At 31.1% G+C, this 18,930-nt stretch overlaps 1 long non-coding RNA gene and 1 pseudogene across 1 annotated transcript; one reads left to right on the top strand and one right to left on the bottom strand.

Moving 5' to 3' along the window:
- Positions 1–476: 476 nt before the first annotated feature.
- Positions 477–1,656, bottom strand: LOC146946407 (F-box/kelch-repeat protein At3g23880-like; annotated as a pseudogene).
- A 273-nt stretch (positions 1,657–1,929) lies between these two features.
- Positions 1,930–6,012, top strand: LOC146946408 (uncharacterized). Its single transcript, XR_015026733.1, has 8 exons — positions 1,930–2,400; positions 2,649–2,753; positions 2,827–2,922; positions 3,049–3,146; positions 3,406–3,535; positions 3,642–4,019; positions 4,479–4,599; positions 5,971–6,012. It is a non-coding gene; the product is annotated as an uncharacterized LOC146946408 (long non-coding RNA).
- Positions 6,013–18,930: the final 12,918 nt, after the last annotated feature.

The following is an 18,930-nucleotide window of genomic DNA, read 5'->3' on the forward strand; positions in this document are numbered from 1 at the left end:
AGAGTAAACAAATTCAGAAGAACATCCACTATATTAATTGGCAAGATGTTAATTATGCAAAAATAATAGAGTTCTAACAAAGGTGTAACGATCATCCGGTTTAATCTATAAACTAGCTGTTTTGAATGAAATGAAATTAATACAAGATTTTGAATAAATAAAAGATCTATGATCAAGGTAATAGGAGAACCTTAGTTCGATGATTGGATTAAAAAAAAAATATTGGCCAGACTTTACTTAACTCGCTTCCGAAGTTCGGAATATCAGGGTCCCATTCTTTTGGGAAATGTATGGTTAACACAAAAAAAATTGGTTTTTCTTACTCCACCTATAGTATTAAATCTGTCCATGTCTATTATATAGCAAATAGATTACCATTCAAACAATACAATCAAACCAAAGCCTTCAAGATATTAAACAATGTAAATGAACTAGCATAAAAATTCAAACAAGTAAATCATAAGAGGAACTTACTTTCAACAAGTTGAAACCAAGCTTTCAACATAATGGTTTGGCAGAAACCGGCTTGAAATATTAGATAGTTTGAAGAAGCGATGTATTTTATCTGTAGTTCTAGTTTGGTCTATTCCATTATCTTTTCTATTATAGTAAATTACTTGTCCTTGATAGCGTGCATATATCAGAGTATCGCCATTCTGAAAAACATGTAATGGAAACAAAGACACGCCGGCAGAAAAGTTGTCAAGATGATTCTGATAGCTAAACTTTAGCAATTTAGTCCAAGACTCTTCAACTGCAAATTCCCTCATCATCCATATAACAAAATTGTATCCCTCCGAATGGTGAGAAAAACAAAGACAGTCCATCATCACACAAACCATTGGCATATGTCAATGCACTTCGTCAAAATCCTGAGGGAGCAACAACTGTGTGTATGTCTCCATCCCCAAATCGAGGGAGATGATAACAAATTGTTCAATAAACTGTAAATGATGATTCCAACAAACATTGTTTCGATAGGCAAACCAGCTTAAACTGTTATTCAAATAGACATCACAGTTCTGACCGACAAGACACAAATGAGTTGGATATATATGAAGGAAAACTTTTAATATTTCTCCAAACATTATCGCCCCCAAAGTGAAAACTCTGACCTCATTGGTGCGGAACCTTTACCAGCTTATGTTTGGCAGTTAAATTATCATAGCCTAACGAGAAATGGGAATCGGGGTCCTTATCTGAAATTAAGAAAGAGCCTAGTTTAACAGACGATGACCTCGTGGCTGGGTTCCAGAAACCAAAAGAGTACTGGTACTCATTATTGATAGAAGATTTATAGAGCAAGCATAACAATCCATTGCAGCAACCAACAACCTGATGATATTCTTTGTCGGTGTACCTGGTAATATCATTGACATCAGTAATCTTATGTAAATATTGTATGGGTGATGGAGCGAGTGTGGTATGTATGGAATTACGAGAAGAGTGGGTCGCAAATATTAAGAGGTGTGGGTTTTGTGAAGATTTAAGGAGGTGTTTTTTGATGAAGAAGGGATTGGAGATGAGAGAGTACCATGACTTGCTCACACACTTGAACCTAATAAGTGGTTTCACTTTAAGCAAGGACAGGACTTCGATGATGAGTTCTTCCGAGAGGTTTACAGGCGAAAGCATGTTGATTTTACGCCGTGACATTGATGGAGGTATGCTCATCGGAGCTGTGTATGAGGTTGTGATGAAGGGATTACGGCTGTTGAGTTAAGTTGTTGAAACCCTAAGGCAGGCCAATTGACATACACGAGCTATATATATACTATATATAAAAGTTGCCCCAAGCTAGAATTTTCGCCCTAATTAAACCTAAACCCTAGCGAATAAAATTCATGTTTTAACCCTGACCTAAACCTTAATTACGAAACAGCTATAGTAACAAAAGAAGAGAAAAAAAGCCAAACAACTGTACGCGCGCTCAACAAGCGTCTTTCTCTTCCCTGGAAACAATCACTCTGACCTAACCCCCTCTCTCTATTTTCTCTCACACCCATTCTCTGAATACCATCATCTCCCTCTGCCACCGGAATCTAGCGGACCTCCGTCGTATCCGCACCATCACCTGTGGCCATTTCATCTCCGCAGCAGCCGTATCACCACCATCACTAACTCTGGTCATTTCATCTTCGCCGCCGCCGTATCTGATTCTGACCCATCTTCTTGCTCATATCAGAATCTCCGTTTCTCTCTCATTTTCGCTCTGAGCAACTTTCGCAGTCCTTCAGATGGATTAACCATTCTCAACCATCCTTCACCATTAGCGATTTCACATTCTCCCCCCAACCTTTTGATTCTCCTCAATCACTGAGTCCAAAAGGTTCGATTTTGAATCCTTCCTATACAGAAACACAAAAACGCTAATCATTTTCGATTGTTGATTCAAAAAAGGTTTGATTTCTTCTCATCCAAATCTCATCGATTTCATCTAAATTTTATAATTTTATATGTTTTGTTCATGGTTTAAAGATCAAACGTCGACTAAGCTTGGAATGAATTTATATGTTCTGTTCATCATTTAAAAAAAATAGTAATTCTTCTACCCCACACCTAGCACTCTAATATCATGGGTCAAACTTCAGCTGGTGACACTTAATTGTTTTGATTTTTTTTGTTTTGAAATTTGTTGATTGTTGTAGGTTCGGTGAGATTGAAATGATTCGGCCGTCATCTTCAAAAACTGTGCTATATTCTCATAAAACTAACGAGAATGTAATTGTGACGGTTCAATTTTTGTCTTTGAAGTAAGTGATTTGTGCTTTGTTATAGTAGTTTATGTTTATTTGATTGAGGTGTCGTGTATTATGTGTTTGACAGTCCAAGGGAAATTCACATGGCTAGGAGATTGCTTAGTATGCAGATGGAGATATTGTAGTGTGTAATGAGTATAATCCGTCTATTGGTTATGCTACGGTAAAAATATGCCAAACTCATTTTGTTGATAGGTTTTTTGTTGTTTAAATTTGTTCATTTGGTATTTACATTGAAGCATTGAGTGCTTTTGTTTTGAGATTTAATGTTTTGGTTTGATCGATGCAGGGTCTCAGTAGTATGAAGTAAATGTAAAGGTCTTTGATAGTTGCTTATATGGAGAAATTGTGTATCCAGATTAGAAATCTTCATGACTATTGAATTAGGTAGGAAATATCAAAACTCTAATTTCTCGAGCAAATTAAAATTATTTCATGCTTACTTTTGATATTGTGGATTGACAAAAATTAAAGTGATTGATGTAACTTGAATATTTTGATGATTTGCTGCTGTACTTTGAGAGTCAAAGGAAATTAAAAGCATGACAAATACAATTTTTTGATTTAACATAACGGTTTAAATTTTGATTTTGATTTGATTTGCAAGGAGTTAAGTTAAACTGTGTTAATTGAAATTGTTGGTCAGATTTCTTGAACGGTGAAGTGGAGGAATCGAAGACAGTGGCAGAGGGTGATTATTCAATCGATAAAAGCAATTAGTGATTTTTAAAAATTCACCGGAAGGTGATTGTCATGACCACTTATGATCTAGATAGGTATTTTTCATAATATTCATTGGTTGGATTGGATGTATCAGTCTCTCTATCTCATCTAATTATGTTTCTGATTTTTTTTCTCCCTATTTTTTCTTCACTTTTGCAGGTTTTCCTTTTTGGTAGGATTGTGTTTATTGAGGAATGCATAGCTTGACTGTAATAATGATGTAGAACAAGAGGATCCATCAACTATTGGTATTTGAGAAAGCTTTAAATTTGACGGAAGCAAGAAGACTAGATGGATAAGTAACTCTCTCAATAGTTAGGTGCAAGATTTAATGAATCAATTTTGGTTAACACAAACTCAAAACAACCATTGATACAACCTCTTTGTTATTAAAATCTAGAGATCTTTAGGCCGTTTTACCAATTTTTATGTCCCTCTCTTTCATTTCATCAAGCACCCAATTTCAAGCCTCTATCCCCAATTTCTTTCAACCGCCAAATCAATTGCCACCTCTCGAGCTTAAAAATTGAGTTATAGGTATGAATATAGTGTTTTTTTCCTGTTTCTCTTGCAGAATTTTAATTTTATTTTGATATGTATGCTAACATGGTAACTTTGTAAAGGTTGTGTAATTTTTTTGACATTTTATAACAAGGTAACTTTGGCTAGGTTTAAGAGAATGATATAAATGAGGTTATGACTATATTACTATTGGAAGGAAGAATGAAGTCAGTGTGGAATAAATTATTTAGAACTTCATTTATCAAACCAGATGATAACAAAAGCACTCTGGAAATTATGTTGTTCAGCTTTAATTACTTTCCCTTTAAAATGTTTGAAGGAATGCCTCATTGGATTTCATTTTCACCACTCATACTTTCTTTTGGGTTACAAATGTGTGTTTCAGTTAAGCCTTGAAAGTCTCTATTTTTTGCCTTGACATTATTTTGCTAAGAACTTCTTTAACTTAATAACCCTTTTTTTCCTCCTTTGCAGGATTGTTGTCATTCTTGGTTGCCATTAGATTAGTCACTAGGATTATGCATATTAGCTGTGGGTTTATTATGCTTCTAAAGCATGTGGTTCTCTATTAAATCTTGAACTTCTTTTATGTCAGGTAATAATTTGTCTTACTCATTGGTTCTATCAAATTGGATTCAAAATTTGAGCTTTCCTTTGGCAAGAAATGGAGCTAACTATACATATGTCTATAGAATTTATAACTTTTGAATAATTGCTTTTGACTTTTCAAAATGAATGATTGTTTAGTCTGTTATCTTTATATTTTTATTAATGTCTTGATTAAGGCTCATACTTATGGCCGCGAACTTGATACATTGTTGACATATTTGTTTCTTATTTGCATATTCTGTATGAATGATGCCTATGAAAAATTGCAAAATCAATTATTTGAACATTTAGGGCAATGTGTGACTATGTCAGATGACTTCATATGGAACTACAATTTAGTAACTCAACGTATCAATGATTGGAATAAGTTCTTTGTGTCCATTAAATAAATTTGTTCAAATTCTAGGATAGAGCAAGATGTGTTCAAACTGATGCCTAATTAATTAACAGACATATATTTTCATCTTAATTATGGACAATTAAGTTGTGATAGTTGGCCTTTCTGTGGTGGTGCAGGTCACTATATTGGTGTATATGTATCTTCTGTATCTGTTTCTTATTTGCTAATAAACGTTTTTTTAATTAAAGTATTTGATATCAAATTGTGCATCACCATCATACTCAGGTGGAACATCATATTTTCTAGAGATGATAACATATTGCATTGATTTTATTTTTTTTATATTGCATTGATTAAAGTCATACTCTTTGTAGCAATTTTTTTTTTAGAAAGGTGGCTGATTTTTTACTCTGTAGTATTTGATTGTCTTTAGATCTCTCTAATGTCGCGAATGTATATACACGGGTCTATTGTAGCTATTTGAGATAATCAATGGTGTATCTAATTAGATAGACCGGACTACTACCTGCTGAAAATTCTCAGTTTCTCAGATTTATTTTAGATATTTCTTGATAGTTTAATGAACAAATGAGTTGTAGCCAATGATTATTGTCTTTAAATTTCTCAATGAACGACTAGATTTCATTATGATCTTGCAAAGCTATTTCCAACACTTATTTTTTTGTTGCAAGAATTACAAATTTATGTGATTTTTATTTTCTTATTAGTGCTATTTTGTGTGTAATTTACCACATTGTTTATGATTTGAATTTCTAACTATCTTTTTATATTGTAATAACTTATACGCTGGTACAATGTTTGTGGCCATAATAAGGTTCAATTTTGTATGAATACTCAAAAGTGCACATTAAGAGAGTTCTACTCAAAAGTGCACATTAAGAGAGTTCTACTCTTTTTTTGGAATTCGAGAATTTTCCTGGTAGTATATATGTACTTTTTTCATTTGAGAGGTCTGCTACTAATGCTATGTCATGTTTTGCTAACTTGCTGCTGTAGAGTTTTTGGGCCATTTTTTCCGCGGTGTTGTTCTAATGCCTATATTCAACTCACATTTTCTGGTCTCGGAAGATAATTTCGAAGCCCGTTTTGGTATGAGGCAGCTAGAGTTTGTGTTCTGCTGCAGTTGTTCTAATCCATATGTTATGTAAAAGCTACATGTTGTAATCTTTTCATGTCCTAATCCATATTTTCTGTAAAAGTGATAGTTGTTATCAAGAATATAGATTAAAAATGCAACATCTCATGTTCTATTGTATTATGAATGTCGTTTTTAACTTGCCAATTTATGTATGATAAAAAGTCTCACTGTGGGATACTTTGAATTTGCTGAGTTTGAAAGGAAATAGGGTGGACTTAGTTTAACTTCTTCACCTACTATTTTTTGTTCAATGTAGACAGTTTCCTATAGTTGTGTGTTATACAATGACCATTAACAAAATTTAAGGGCAATCACTAAATCAGGTTGGTATATACCTTCCACATCGTGTTCTCAAATGGTCAACTTTATGTATCAATATCAGGGGTTACCTCATGAAACGGTCTGAAAAATTTGCTAATAGATGAACATGGTGTTTGCATTGATAGTACTTCGAATGTAGTGTTTAAAGAAATTTTCCAAAATGTGTAGACACGAAAACCTCAATTACTATTGAATTTAAAGTTATGACATTTGAACATTAAGTTGAAAATATACGATGTATTTTTGCTTTTCTTTACTATATTTACATTGTATATGACCCGTGCGGCAGCACGGGTGAAAAGTCTAGTTATAATAAACAACAGGTTTTAGGGTATTTTTTGACCTCCTTAAAAAAAAGTTCATTTTTTGACCTATAATCAAATGCCTACATCTTTTTCTCATGTATTTCAATCTAAATAAGTGATTTTTATATATTATAAGTTTTTTTTTGTGATTTTGTCATTTGAGTGTGGTGTTGTGTAGTTTGTTGTCTTGTGCGTCATTGTTTGATTTCGTATCTTGCTGTGCAATGTTCGTTTGGTTCCAATTGAAAGATCAACTTCAGACATTCATAGATTAAATCAATGATTTGGGCGTCAACATTGCAGATCCGGGGTATTCTGGTGATTTAGTTTTTATCATATTATTTGTAGGCATTTTACCGTTGTATGCTATTAACTTGGGCATTGTGAGTTTGTTCTCAGATTCACCCTTTACGTTTTTAGCAATATTGATCATGTTATTGTCTCTGATGTATTCTATCAATTTGAATGAATGAAAGTTTCGTTTCTTACTATGAGCACGTATCTCATAGGCTACATTATCTCTTCGTTGTAGCAAACAGAGTTTTTCTCTATTTTTACTATGAGCACATACCTCACAGGCTACATTATCTCTTCGTTGTAGCAAACAGAGATTTTCTTTATTATTACTATGAGCACGTACCTCATAGGCTACATTATCTCTTCATTGTAACAAATGGAGATTTAATTCTCATTAGAACATTAAAACAAAGTTTAAAAATAGTTTATATCACTAAAATTTATTCATAGGATTATACCCTCATAACACTGTTATCATATGACAAGTTATTCATGTTATCACCTCAATTTTGCAATGACTACCAATTCTCATCAAAATCACGTCCGTCTTATTGAATGAACCAAATAGTGAATTCTTATTTTTGAAGGAAAATGAAATTCTCTTTAAAAAATTATTTGTTTCTCCCATAAAACAACATTGTAACTTATAAAAACATGCCACAAGGTAATTTAACTACTCACAACGAAGAAGATTTAAGTCCATTCCTAGCAATGCCTTCCAGAATGGCCACCGAAGCGATATCAACCGAATCTGAACATTATACAATCAGTATAACTCTTGAGAAAACTTATTTGAGGCTAAACTAACAATAAATAACAGATTCAGCAAAAACCCCCAATTTTCTACACTTAGGTTTTAAAAGGTACCTATGAAAATCTAAAGTAATCCTACCTATACTAGTTTCTATTACTAATCAAAGCTGGATATCACTTATACATTCTATTAATCATAAAATTTTGCCTTTAACCTTTAATTGCTCTAGTTTAGGCTTCAATCTCCCCTCTAGCTCCTTACCTCTTTCTTTCCCCTCTTTCAAGTTCTTCCTCTTCTATTCTTCTCACTATCTTCACACTTTCTCTCTCTAGACACTATCAAAATGTTATGAAATATGCTCTAACCCTAGTTCTCTTAAGAGTTATGAATATATACTCCTCCTAAACACGCTAAAACATCGATTATTTACCGCATTGAAATAATTACCAATAGCTACCTCTAACTTAGTAAAAATAACTTTTTTTTTTGAGGGATAGTAAAAATAACTATTCACCTTAAAACACTAGAATAATCCACACTCTAAAATTACTAAATTACCCTTGCGCCTCAAATTACCCAAATACCCTCAGTCCTGAAAATGATCAAAATACCCTTTTCCCCTAAAAATCCACTAATCCCAAGACAAACACACAAGCAAGCAATTAAACACATATAAATACATATCTATACTATATATAAAGAAAACAACCTCTTTCAGCACTTTTGGGTTAACTTTTTCTCTTTTCGAAAATGCGTTGAATTTTCAATACAAATAACACATGTAACAAATAGATAAGAATAAATTTTAATTCCTTAAATAAAGAATAAATTTAAATATTACGAAAATGTAACAAACACGATATGAATATATATATTAGTATATTTATATTTACTTTGACGATATGAATATATATATATATATATATATATATATATATATATATTAGTATATTTATACTTACTTTTAAAAAGTGTAACAAACTATATGAGTATATTTATACTTTCTTTTTTATTATCCCAATTATACCTTAAACAACATTTTCTATAATAAAGATTTTTTTTTGAGGCACAAATAATAAAGATTGTTGTTAGTGTCATAAAAAAAAATTACATTTTGTTTTTTTGTTATATTGTTGGTGTTATTGAAATAGATAATCATGTTTAGTTTGATTTGATTTTCCATTCAAAAAGCCTCTTAGGCCTATTAGGCCGGCCTATTTAAGTATATTGTATTTTGTACTTTGAATTAAAATAAAAACGTGTTAACTTTTTCAGTAATTTAAGCTTATTAGTATAAATTAATTTTTTGCATATTTAAATGTATTATTATACACTACAACTGAAATATGATACAATATATAGTCAAATTCCTTAAAAACTCATGTTGATTATCAAAAGAGAGTTTAATCTAATTGATACATTAGTTTGCTAGTCTATTTACATTTAGATCACATTGCTGATTTAAATATGTTCATATGAAATAGGCTTTGAAACAGACTAGCAGGCCGTATCAGGCTTTCAGAAGGTCAGACTCAGGCCTAAAAAGTAAGCCTATGATAGGCCACAGGCCAGGCTTAGGCCTTCAAAAAAATTGGCAGGCCAGGCTCAGGCCTTACAAAGCCTAGCTCGGCCTAGCCTATTCCCATCCCTAGTGAAAGGTAATGTTTCTCGTGAAACATTTGATATTGAAATCAATATATGAGAAACTAAAACACGCAACACTTTTATATTTGATATCATGAAGATTGTATTAATTCTACTATTGTTGATCCTGATTAATAATTAATTAAACTAACAACAAGGGAATTGTGTTTACATTAATAGCCACTAATGAAAAGTATAACTGTGTGAACTTCCCATCAGAAGTATCTTTCAAAATTTCAAGCCATTCTTATCCCACTTCTATCCATACAAGTTTTTAAGTTATATCTATCTATCTTCCTATCGTCAATAACATTCATATGGCTTCTGATACACTATCATAAATGATCAATGCAATCAATCTTTATCGTATTGTAAAATAGTCGTAAATCGTCATTTTTGTGGATCATAAATCTTAGTCTTATTACTAGAAATGAGAGAATAATAATTTAGATAATACACATACAAGCGCGCGCACATGAAAATACCAGAATGTTATAGAATCATCAAATGCTTCCAAAGGCATACCTTTATCCATGGGCTGATACTTCCCTTATAGAATGTGACTCTTTATCCATGAGTTATCGAAACATTACAGGAAATCTAGGCCGTCATCGAAAAATTAGTGACAGCAGAACGAAACCTTGCAACTGCATTTTCATTTGGATTAAGGAAATATTAATTTGAATTATAATACTAATCCACCCAAATTGAAGTTATATACAACTTTAAAACATACTGTTTGTGTATTTGAAGTCTAATTCAATTTAAATCATCGTAATTCGTCCATGAAACATGTTATCACTTGATCAAGTCATAACATCCGAATGAAAATATACAAGTAATGCACCTATGGAAACCTTGAACTGGACCGCTTCGAATGACCAGTTCAGCTCCTATCACTGAGTCAATCACTCTAACCATAACTTACACTTTGATAGCTTTACATATATGATGTGTGGCATATCCTTTCAATTTTACAAAAATACTTGAAAATACATTGCATATTCCTATCAATTTTGGGAATGGTTAGGTATGTACTTGGAAAATTTTATTCATGCAATCAATGAACATCACATGAACATTAACTTCCACAAAAACATCACTGGTACTGCAAACAACTATACAAGAAGACTCGGAGAAGATAGGACCTTACGACCATAATCAGACAACATATAATCAACTGAAACTCAATCTATGCGTGAGATCATAATGTCTAGCTGCTACTACAAAGGTAAGCAGACTATAGTCTGTTACCTTCCTTAATCTTCCACTCAGACCATCACTAAAACTCTAACACGACCATTCCTCACTAGTATTTAGCAAATAGTACGTTGAATACTTCATCAAAACCTCAAACCTCGCCACATGTGAGTCTCGAGTCAAGGAATTAAATGACCCTCTTTCTTTTGTCTAACAATCAATGGTATACTTCAATAATTAGTCACAAAAAATCTCCTAAGTAATGGCTCATCCTTCACCTTCCAATATTCTCCTCCTTACGCACCACCATCTGGAAAATCCCCCAATCAACATAAGCGAATCATTCAACTATGGCCAAGTCTTGTATAATTTGGTAATTAGTGGAGCGAGTGATTCCAATATGTCATGTTGTCGCTAATCTTATATACCTGAAGCTTAGATGTCATGTATAATTTGTTATCATTTCTCGTATTTCCTCAATAGGATTTTCCATATTCTCACAATCATATGGCAAATTTTGTTACTCTCGTAGATAATATTCCTTAGGCAGTGGATAAGACACTTGCAGCTTTTGAATCAAAGATGATATTAGACAAACAATGAAACCAGCTTGAATCATAAACAAGTTGAGAGACTGGGACTTTTTATCATAACTAGTTACAAACCCGTGCGAAGCACGGGTTGAATAACGTTTCTTGTACAAAAATTATTCCAAAGAAAAAATGAGCAAATTAATTAATACTTCCTCCGGTCCTATTTATAAGAAAAAATTGACTTTTTAGATTCATTAAATAATTGATGTATCTAGCCTAGAAATAGATCAAATACATCAACTATTCAATGAATCAAAAAAGTAAATTGTTTCTTATAAATAGGACCGGAGTAGTATTGCACAAACTCGGATAGTCTAAATAAATCACTTTTATTGTATTTTTGAAAAGTATTATAAAGATTTGCTGTAGGAAAAGAGCATGTTATATTTTGTTCAAGAGATTAGGAAAACAACATTATAATTAACATGATACTAATTGGAACCAATTAAAGAACCAACAATGTGCTGATTAACGTTACATAATAGTTAGGTTTATAAAAGAGACTGCAAGTGTCATAGACTAACCAAAAAGGGATTTTTGCCAATACTTACATCAGACAAAATGAAAAGAACAAATGGCATCCCAAAGTCAAGATAATTTACGATTACAGTCCAAAGTGATATTGCAAAATAGTAGAAGTTCAAATAGTTCAGCAGCAAAGATCTATTTTGGAATAACTCGAACGTGCAAGTTCTTCGATGACTTTTCGAGATCAAAGATGAGCTTACCACCTTCTTCCATCACACGTTCTCTGCAGAAATTGAACCACTGCCCACCCAAGTATTTTTCATAGCTTGCTCTTTCGGCGGTAATGAGGCGACACTTATACTTTCTCTGTATCTGGTCATCAATGAGAGTGATTGTTTTGCGCTTTTCTTTCGAAATTTTTCTTGACACCTCGTTTGGGAAATGCTAAACAGGGAAATAACTGCAATATTAGTCTAATGCATATTAACATGGATAATATGTATGCAAATATAGTTACATATAATTTATAAAATGAAGGTAGCATAACTGATTTTAAGCTAAAGAAAATGTACCATGACTTCTAATTTATCTGCATATAAAGTCTAGATAAATGCACGCATGTGGATTATATGTACCCAATTGGCCAATTAACATTGTTGAAACAAATGGAAATTAAGCATCATTCCCGCATGTGCATTTATAGCTAGCACCATTTGACATTGATGTCTTCGAACATTTGGTGCAACTCTCATAATACCATCCAAATTGGTTAAGATTGAATTTAGTTGTTTTCCAAATAGTGATGCAGTATGTATCCTAACACAAATTATGCACATGAAATAAAGAATAATGCAATATGTATTTTTAATTTGTGCGTAAAAAAACTCAAAGCATGTTTGTGCATAAAAAAAAAAAACAGACCTTGACTAAGTTTATAAATTCAGCAATTGGCCTAACTTGAGACAGATTGGAAAAATCGTTGTACGAAGTACGTTGAGAAGAAGCCGAACTCTGACTTAAGTTATGACCGAAGCTTTGACTCTGAGTTAAGGTCACGGCAACAACTCAAGAAACATAGTCAAAAAACAATCAAATCAGATTGTGAAATAATAAGTTACTATAACACTGTATTGTGAAATCAAAATGCAAACTTACTAAATCTTAAACTTCTCAACAACCGGATGATGTAGGTTGATGAGCAGCCTCGAACCTGATCAATTGTTGCATATATTTGGGTTGCCATTGACTTCAAAATGGAAGCAAAGAACTCAAGGTAAATAGATGGTAAATGATAAAGTTACGAAGTATTTTTTCCCATAGTGTTACATCAATCATATTCCCACTGCATAAGGAAATACATCTTTCAGGTCATTATCAAACTTATACAAAATCCTATCATCTGATGCTGACAAATTAGAAAATAATACCTTTTATCTTTCAACACAATGTTCGTACACGGTTTCTTTCCAGTCCCAATTGCCGTTGTCTTGACAATCTCATGAAGAAGCCCGATGATTTCTTAAAAAAAAAAATTACATCTATAAGAACATTATAATCGGAGAAAACACATAAATAAATTAAAGCACATAACTATACCTTATAAAATGTCAGTTTTGAATTTTCCATCTTGAATTTTCTTAAATGACTTAAAGCGAAATTCATGAGTAAGAACGTTAGTAAACTTATCATACTTCTGCACCTTTGAACCAGAGCCAAAAACAACCTTAAAGGGATTTTTTTTTGGTTACACCTTAAAGGGATTAAATGCAATGTCATTATCAAACACATGACAATTATACAAAGTATAAGTCTTGTTTTCCTCGATCAAAGCCTTCCAATGCTCCAATTCTCTATATCGAGTTATTACATGAACTCAATCACCCTAAATCCGAGAAAGAAACCAAAAAATATAAATAAATCAAAATGTACACTAATAAGTAACATTGATAAATCATAAATGAAATTACAACAAATCTTAACTAACTCATCTAACCTTTGCATCACAAATAATGAGCTTCATATGTTGATTCTCATTACTACCAGTCACAATCCAAGAATCCAGCACTCCAAATCCTATTTTCCAAATGTCCAAATCATTTTTGAGATCCTTAATGTAGTCATAATCCCTTGACATTGAAAGTCCTATATGGAAATACAATAATACATCATTTAATTTTATTCCCTTTGTTCATTCTGATATCGAAAGAAGCTAACATATTTTTATGTGATCAATTTTTGTATCATCAAATCAACCTGATCTTAAATGCACAAATTTGTGTATCATTAACTTTCTGGACCTCAATGATGTGACCAAAACAAATTTACACCAATTAACTCTCGTACGGTCCAATGATATAGGAAAGAATAAACAAAATATGAAAACTGTTATAGCTTTAGGATTACTCACAAAAACTAAAATAACCCACATGCATCAATTTTTTTTCAACTACAGTACCAGAAGCTAAAATAACAATTGTGTCAAAACCTTACCATGAGCTAAAATTCAATCATCATGACCTCTACTATACTCCACATAACAAAGGAAGATTTTTCTACAGCCATGCAACATAACAAAATACGGTACATAATCCACTAACAATTGAAAAAATAAAACAAAAAATAAAACCCTCAAAATGTAGAATCGTGAAAAAAAGAAAGAAAACCATCTATGATGAAGCAAAAACTAAAACAGTGTCGAAAAATGAACCCCTCAAGCCTCAAAAATCAGTCAACTCAAGTCATGCATGGTCTCAGAACCATGAGAAAAGGAAGAAAATTGCCTCTTATGAAGAAGATAGTGTATCAGTGTTCCCAGCTGAACTTAGATACCATTTGACCAAGGTTTTTTACGGTCTAAAAGTTACTTCAAAACAAAGTTAAAATAAAGGCATTTAAGAAAGAAGCTAAAGTTTTTTGGTTTCTTTGTGTTTTTAGTTTTAAAGCTATTTTTAAGTTAAATGTTGTTTGGCAAAATATTGTACAAACTTTGAATTTTTTTTTTATGGTGTCCGGGGTTCGAACCCTGGACTTGGCATATATTTATTCATTGTTCCTATCAACTGAGTTAAGCTCACGAGGACAAAACTTTGAATTTATTATGAATTAACATGATAAATAATTAAAATATTTTATGAAGGCTAAAAATGTTAAAAGCTAAAAATGTTAAAAAATAATAGATATTTTTTTTTTACAAATACTATATTTACTCAATAACGTTTATTTTGTGTAACATGAATACAAATTTGTATCATCCTATAAATGACTTGTTAAATATTTGAATAGGAGAAACAATTTAAGGAGCCTGAAATAATAACATAAATAATATCAAAATAGTTTGTTTTTTCTATTTCAATTATACTCTATAACAAATTTCGTTATAAGAATACCATATTTTTGTTGTCTTTCAAAAATATAAGAATTTATATTATATGATATGATATTATATTTTTTACATTGTTGGTGTCATGGAAACAGATATGTTTAGTTTTTTTGAATAAGAAAAAGATATGCATAGTTTGTTACAATATAAAGGTGCAATATATATATATATATATATATATATATATATATATATATATATAAGTATAATTTTTTAGGCATCTATACCTTTTTTGAAGAAAATACATTTACAATTTTACTTTTAATTAAAATCGAAATTTTATAAAAATAAGCATGCGCATTATGCAACACCAAAAAAATTTATACGCATTAGCGTAACAAAAAAAACAGACACACATAAAGTATTATTCTAAACGCTAATGTGTGCGTGTGTGTATATATTAGCGAGGTTGAAGAAAGAACATAAAAATATTTGGTATCATTAAATGACAGCGTGAATAAAAATATTTCTGAGGTTGTGATGATTAAACGATATTGAAATTAAATATATAAGTGATAAAAAGATAATAAAATTCCTTTGAAAAAAAGGTAATAAAATTAAATGGAACCTCCTTAAAAAAATTAAATGGAATGGTTCAAAAAAGAAATTAAATGGAAGAAAAAACATATCGAAATATAATATTAAAAAATAAAAGAATAGGTTCCCAACTTGAATTGAAGAGAGATGCTTGTGAAATAAATTGTCGAGAAGTAGTTTTTTGAAGTAGCACTCAACAACTTTTGGTCAAAGCTCATTCCATTCAATTTTATGCATTAAAAAAAGTACATTTTTTAGTAAGCACTTAATTGATATTGTATTTGGCCTAACTTCTCCTTAAAAATGTAGAGAAGTTGAAAAAAAAAAGGGTCAAACGATATCTTAATCTCCCACAACGGCAGTGTAGAAGCAGCGGAATTTGGGAGAAAAAATTGGAAAATAGTTAAAAATAAAAAAAATTGGAAAATAGTTAAAAGTTTTTAAAAATATAAAAATTGGAAATTAGTTAAAAAAAATCAGTGAGGTAGCACTCAAAAAACAGACAGACGGACATAAAATATTACTCTAAACGTTAATGTGTGTGTGTATATATATTCGCGAGGTTGAAGAAAGGAAATAAAAATATTTGGTATCATTAAATGACAACATGAATAAAAATATTTGTGAGGTTGTGATGATTAAACGTTATTGAAATTATATATATAAGTGATAAAAAGATAATAAAATTCATTTGAAAAAAAAAAGATAACAAAATTAAATGGAACCTCCTTAAAAAATTAAATGGAATGGTTCAAAAAAATAAAATAAAGTTAAATGGAAGAAAAAAACATATTGAAATATAATATTAAAAAATAAAAGGAAAGGTTCCCAGCGTGAGTTGAAAGAGGTGTTTGTGAAATAAATTATCGAGAAGTAGTTTTTTAAAGGAACATTCAACAACTTTTGGTCAAAGCTCATTCCATTCAATTTTAGGCATTCAAAAAAAGTATTTTTTTTTATTAAGTACTTAATTGATATTGTGTTTGGCATAACTTCTCCTTAAAAATGTAGAGAAGTTTGAAAAAAGTCGGGTCAAACGATACCTTAATCTCCCACAACGGCAATGTAGAAGCAACTGAATTTAGGATTATTTTTATTCTTATAAAATAAATATAAAATAAAAAAGAAAATAATATAAAATAAATAGAAAAGAATAAAAAAGAAATTAATTAGAAAATAATAAAAAAGAAAATAATTTGGATGAGGTGGCACTCTCCAAGGTTAAGGAATTATGGAGTTACCAAATTGCCCCTCCTAAGGACAAAATTGGAAATTCATATGCCATCAACTTTATTAAATAGTTAATAGATAAAGAAACAACTACCTAAGGATTTACTGGATTTTTGTGATCACCAGTGTATATCATTATAGCGAATTCCTTCATATAAAAAAAAAAAAAAAAAAGAACAATGCAATTTTTCATTATCAAAAGAGTTTAGTGATCAAACATATCCAGAATATTTTGAACAGGGAATATTCCTTGATCCAAAGTGAATAACTACGATCCAGCAGCATTTCTCTTGGTTTTTTGTGAGAGCTAGCTACGAGTTTAAATAATGTCATGTACGGTTTTTTTTAAATCCTAGTTTTTGGGTAAACCAATGGTATCATCCGCGCGCAACTACGGAGAATATTTCCTTCGAGGTACTGAGACCCAATTAAGGGGTTGACATTTTCCTACAAATGTTTTCCAGACGCACCGGCATGAATCGAACTCTGAACCAAATGGTTAAGGGGCACAAGTATCTACCACTTGTGTCCCACTATATTGGTTAAATCCTATTTTCTTTCATACCACCAAATACATTTTCTTAAAGCATCATCAGTACAATCAAACTTTTTCATGATGTAAAAATGTCATCATAATCATAATCATAATTCTAGTTGATCATAGATATTTTTTTATTACTAGAAAGAAACTACACGTGTACGCACACTCATAAATTTCGGTTCACATACGTACCAGACTAGCAATGCCACCAATTACAAGCATGGAACTATGGCTGTCAAACTTCAATACTTAATCGATATTTAAAAACACAAGCATGGAATCCAACTATGGCAAAGTTGTTTTAAACATTGAAATATCTAAATTGAAGAGTAAAGCTGCAATGGAAGTTGGAATTGCTGTTTCTTGAAAATGTCGTCATCCCACCACCCATAAGTAAGAAACCAACAGCTGAGCTCACCTAAGGAGAACATAAAATTAGAACAAGATTGAAAAAAAATTAACCAACTATAAAACATTTACACATTGAAAGACTAAGAAACAACGATTTTGTTAATTTAACTAATGAACTGAAATGGAAAAGGTAATTTCAAAGTTTAAAGGCGCATAAACATGATCTGCATTGAAGTAACTTCTTTTACAAATAAGGGTAAAATTTTAACTGTTTAAGGAATAAATGCATATGCTAATATATATAAAAGTTCCTGAATCATTATCAACTAGTCCTTGCACCCGTGCTGCCGCACGGGTCATACAAATTGCATATGTGTAAATCCTAAAAGCAAATTTTAATAGTAAGTATCAAACCTTAAAAGTACATCTTAGTGATCAAACATCTCTCTGTTGTTATGGATAAAATATGAAAATAAAACTGTATTAGTCTAAGAAAATAATGTGTTCTCTATGTATAATCTTATATGTTATATGTGTGGGATATATGAACTTCTTTTTGAGAAAACATATCAACCAATTTACGGACCTTCCTTAAAAAAAAAACCAATTTATGGACGGAAAATGTATACCCAAACACAAAAAATAAGGAAAGGAAAGTAAAAGGAGAACCACATCACCTTAACAAAGCAGAAAAGCATAAATGATCATGGTAGTAGAGTTGGGCAATCATGCATATATAAGATAAGTTGGGGCAAGATTTTATTAAAAAAATTAAAACGTTCATTTTTAGAGTTTCCAATCTAATGAATGGAACTTTTTTTGGATATCATAATCATTTTAATATTCTTATCATGTTAGGACTGACTTTTCCTAAATTTTCTGACAATTTGATTAGTGTATACGTTTTTTTATTTATTTTATGTGGGCATATGGATTTAATTATTTAATAATTGTAGCATACATATTTTTCTTTGAGGTATATAGTACTAACTGTCAAGTAAGTCTTTGTTTTCTCCTTTCATTTTGTGTGACATGCAGAATGGGAAGTTCCTTTTTTTTTTTTTTTTTCAATAGTGGAGGAAACTATTCAATTTGATAATTAATTAATTCTTTAATTCTTCAAAGATAATTGGAAAGTCAAGTTGTTAATTAATAGTGTAATTTTTTTTTAGATGTACAAATTCAAAGATATATAAAT

This window comes from Medicago sativa, chromosome 2 (assembly GCF_051527215.1).
Source record: "Medicago sativa cultivar Bolivia chromosome 2, Bolivia_mono, whole genome shotgun sequence".
Taxonomy (NCBI): Eukaryota; Viridiplantae; Streptophyta; class Magnoliopsida; order Fabales; family Fabaceae; genus Medicago; species Medicago sativa.